Genomic DNA, 3,970 nt, shown 5'->3' with positions numbered 1-3,970 from the left:
TTGAAATTTAGTTGGTTTTGGGCAGAAATCCAGCTCAGCTTGGAACTTTGCAATACATATAATTGTCAAGTACTTCTTACAATGCTTTATGTTTGATGTTGTGATGGGATTGGTTGTGTTTTAATTAGATGTTCCTGAAAATAAGGTTACTATTACAGCAATACAAGGATAAACAAATAGCAGCCGTACATTAACGGTCTTCAATAAAGTCTGATAATATTCTTGCAAAAGGATAAGCAAATGTTGCCAGAAGCTGGCAAGTAACAGATACGTGGATATGCAGAGAATGGAGGGATGTGGATCATGTGCCGGCACGGGAGATTAGTTTAACTTGGCATCATATTCGGCACGGACATTGTGGGCACACATGCACTCACTCATAATCTCACACTGTCTCACACACGCATTCTGTCACACACACACACACACACACACACACACACTCTCTCACACATACACGGTGTACATACATAAACACACGCATACTCTCACATAAACACATGCACGTGCTTGTGCACACACACTTCATCAGTGGGAATGCTGATGGAATTCATACACACACACACTCTGTTACTCACATACACTCTGTCTCACACATACACACACTGTCACACACATACATGGTGTACACACACACACAATGTCACACACATACACGGTGTACACACGCACACTGTCACACACATACACGGTGTACACACACACACACTCTCTTGTCACACACATACACTTGTCACACACATACACGGTGTACACACACACACACACTGTCACACACATACGCGGTGTACACACACACCTTCCGCAGTGGGAATGCTGATTGCTTATTGACGGTAAGGGAAGGAAAAACGTTCATATACACATACACACACACACTGTCTCACACACACACACACACACTGTCTCACACATATACACCTACATTCCTTCCTCTAGCTTCACAATTTACAACTCTTCAATCATGTGGTCTCACACCATTACTCCACTAACTTGCCTATCAAAAAAACCCTCCTCACCTGTATCAATCGTTTACCTGCCAGGCATCACCCCTCCTCTCTTCCAGCTTTCATTATCCCCACTATTTCCCCGCCCCCCCACCACCACCACACTCAGTCTGAAGAAGGGTCCCGGCCGGAGAAAGTGTGTGTGAGAAAGTGTGTGAAACTGTGTGTGTGTGAGACAGTGTGTGTGTGTGCGTGACAGTGTGTGTGTGTGACAGTGTGTGTGTGTGTGTGTGTGACAGTGTGTGTGTGTGTGACAGTGTGTGTGTGTGTGTGTGTGACTGTGTGTGAGACAGTGTGTGTGTGACAGTGTGTGTGTGTGTGTGACTGAGTGATTGACAGTGTGTGTGTGTGTGACAGTGTGTGTGTGTGTGTGAGTGTGACAGTGTGTGTGTGTGAGACAGAGTGTGTGTGTGTGTGTGTGTGACACAGTGTGTGTGTGTGAGTGTGTGTGTGTGTGACAGAGTGTGTGTGTGTGTGTGTGTGTGACACAGTGTGTGTGTGTGACACAGTGTGTGTGTGTGTGTGAGACAGTGTGTGTGTGTGTGACAGTGTGTGTGTGTGTGTGTGTTTGTGACAGTGTGTGTGTGTGTGTGTGTGTGACTGTGTGTGTGTGTGTGTGTGACAGTGTGTGACTTTGTGACAGTGTGTGTGTGTGACAGTGTGTGTGTGACAGTGTGTGTGACAGTGTGTGTGTGTGTGTGTGTGACAGTGTGTGTGACAGTGTGTGTGTGTGACAGTGTGTGTGTGTGTGACAGTGTGCGTGTGTGACAGTGTGTGTGTGTGACTGTGTGTGTGTGTGTGTGTGTGTGTGTGTGTGTGTGTGTGTGTGTGTGTGTGTGACAGTGTGTGTGTGTGAGGTGCGTGTGGTGACAGTGCTGACAGTGCGTGTGACAGTGCGTGTGTGTGACCGTGCGTGTGCGCCGCTGTGCGTGTGTGACATGCGTGTGTGTGACAGTGCGTGTGTGTGACAGTGTGTGTGTGACAGTGTGTGTGTGTAACTGTGTGACAGTGTGTGTAGAGGAGCGGGGGGGCGCCGTTCCCTCCCCGCCCGCCAGGCGCCGCTGCCATTCATGCCCTCCTCTGCCCGCCCATTCATGGTTCGGTGTGACGCGGCTCGCCCGTTGGGGGCGCCAACTCCGCGCGGGGGGGGGGGGGGGGGGGGAGGGAGCGCGCGGGGCGGGGGTCAGAGGTCAGCGGACTGCGCCATCCCGCTCCCACCCGGCGCGCGGCACCGACACGACACGAGCGCGAGCGCCAGCGCCATCTCCCCTCAGCACCGTCACCGTCACCGCCACCGCCATCGCCGGCACCGACTCTCCTCCTCCCCCCTACCTCTCTCCCCAGCGCCCGTACTGGCATCAGCTTCCCTCGGTGAGTATATGGCGACCGCGGCGTGAAGAAGATGGTGTCTCCTCCTCCTCCCACCGGCATTGATTTAAACCCCGACCATCGCCTCAGCTATGGCCGTGACTGTGACTCAGGGCCTCGGCCCCACAGGCGGTGGAGATGTCCCGGGCGCCGGTGCTCGTGTGGGAAGAAGGAACTGCAGATGCTGCTTTAAACATAGAAAATACAGACGTATAACTATTTATCCAGACCTAAGATTGATATAAGAAAGTAAGCAAGGAAGGAACTGCAGATAGAACTGCAGATAGAAAATACAGACGTATAATTATTTATCCAGACCTAAGATTGATATAAGAAAGTAAGCAAGGAAGGAACTGCAGATAGAACTGCAGATAGAAAATACAGACGTATAATTATTTATCCAGACCTAAGATTGATATAAGAAAGTAAGCAGGAGGGCAAAGGAAGGGTTTAAAGAAGACATGGGAGTCAAATCTTCCACCGTGAGAGAATGGATCAAAATGCGTTTTGCAGAGACGGTTCACCAGACTGATTCTTGGGATGTCAGGACTGTCTTATGAAGAAAGACTGGATAGACTTGGTTTATACTCTCTAGAATTTAGAAGATTGAGAGGGGATCTTATAGAAACTTACAAAATTCTTAAGGGGTTGGACAGGCTAGACGCAGGAAGATTGTTCCCGATGTTAGGGAAGTCCAGGACAAGGGGTCACAGCTTTAGGATAAAAGGAAAATCATTTAAACACGAGATGAGAAGAACTATTTTTTCACGCAGAGAGTGGTGAATCTCTGGAACTCTCTGCCACAGAGGGTAGTCGAGGGCCACAGTTCATTGGCTATATTTAAGAGGGAGTTAGATGTGGCCCTTGTCAGGGCTAAGGGGATCAGGGGGTATGGAGAGAAGGCAGGTACGGGATACTGAGTTGGATGATCAGCCATGATCATATTGAATGGCGGTGCAGGCTCGAAGGGCCGAATGGCCTATTACTGCACCTAATTTCTATGTTTCTATGAACGGGGATTCCCCTCCGCCACCATAGATGAGGCTCGCACCAGGGTCTCATCCATACCCCGCAACACTGCTCTCTCTCCCCATCCCCGCACTCGCAACAAGGGCAGAGTCCCCCTGGTCCTCGCCTTTCACCCCACCAGCCGACAAATACAACACATAATCCTCCGCCATTTCCGCCACCACCAACGTGACCCCACCAATCTTCCCATCTCCCCCCCATGTCTGCCTTCCGCAAAGACCGCTGCCTCCGCAACTCCCTTGTCAATTCTTCCCTTCCCTCCCGTACTACCCCCTCCCCGGGCACTTTCCGTTGTTGCAACCGCAAGAAATGCAACACCTGTCCCTTCACCTCCCCCCTCGACTCCATTCAAGGACCCAAGCAGTCGTTCCAGGTGCGACAAAGGTTCACCTGTCTCCTCCAACCTCATCTACTGCATCCGCTGCTCTAGATGTCAGCTGATTGACATCGGGGAGACTAAGCGGAGGGCGATCGTTTCGCTGAACACCTCCGCTCAGTCCGCAATAACCTACCTGAACTCCCGGTGGCTCAGCACTTCAACTCCCCCTCCCATTCCCAATCCGACCTCT

At 50.8% G+C, this 3,970-nt stretch overlaps 1 protein-coding gene across 1 annotated transcript in view; it reads left to right on the top strand.

Annotated features, from left to right (window-relative positions):
• The first annotated feature begins 2,299 nt into the window (after positions 1 to 2,299).
• The window catches only part of acaca (acetyl-CoA carboxylase alpha), a 212,138-nt gene continuing 210,467 nt past the window's right edge, over positions 2,300 to 3,970 (top strand). Inside the window, exon 1 of the mRNA XM_055658137.1 lies at positions 2,300 to 2,375. The gene's annotated coding sequence lies outside the window, so the exon portion shown is untranslated. The remainder of the gene's footprint in view (positions 2,376 to 3,970) is intronic.

Source organism: Leucoraja erinacea, chromosome 28 (assembly GCF_028641065.1).
Source record: "Leucoraja erinacea ecotype New England chromosome 28, Leri_hhj_1, whole genome shotgun sequence".
In the NCBI taxonomy this organism is placed as follows: domain Eukaryota; kingdom Metazoa; phylum Chordata; class Chondrichthyes; order Rajiformes; family Rajidae; genus Leucoraja; species Leucoraja erinaceus.
Note: the sequence above shows the minus strand (reverse complement) of the source record. Positions and strands in the feature narration are given on the sequence as shown.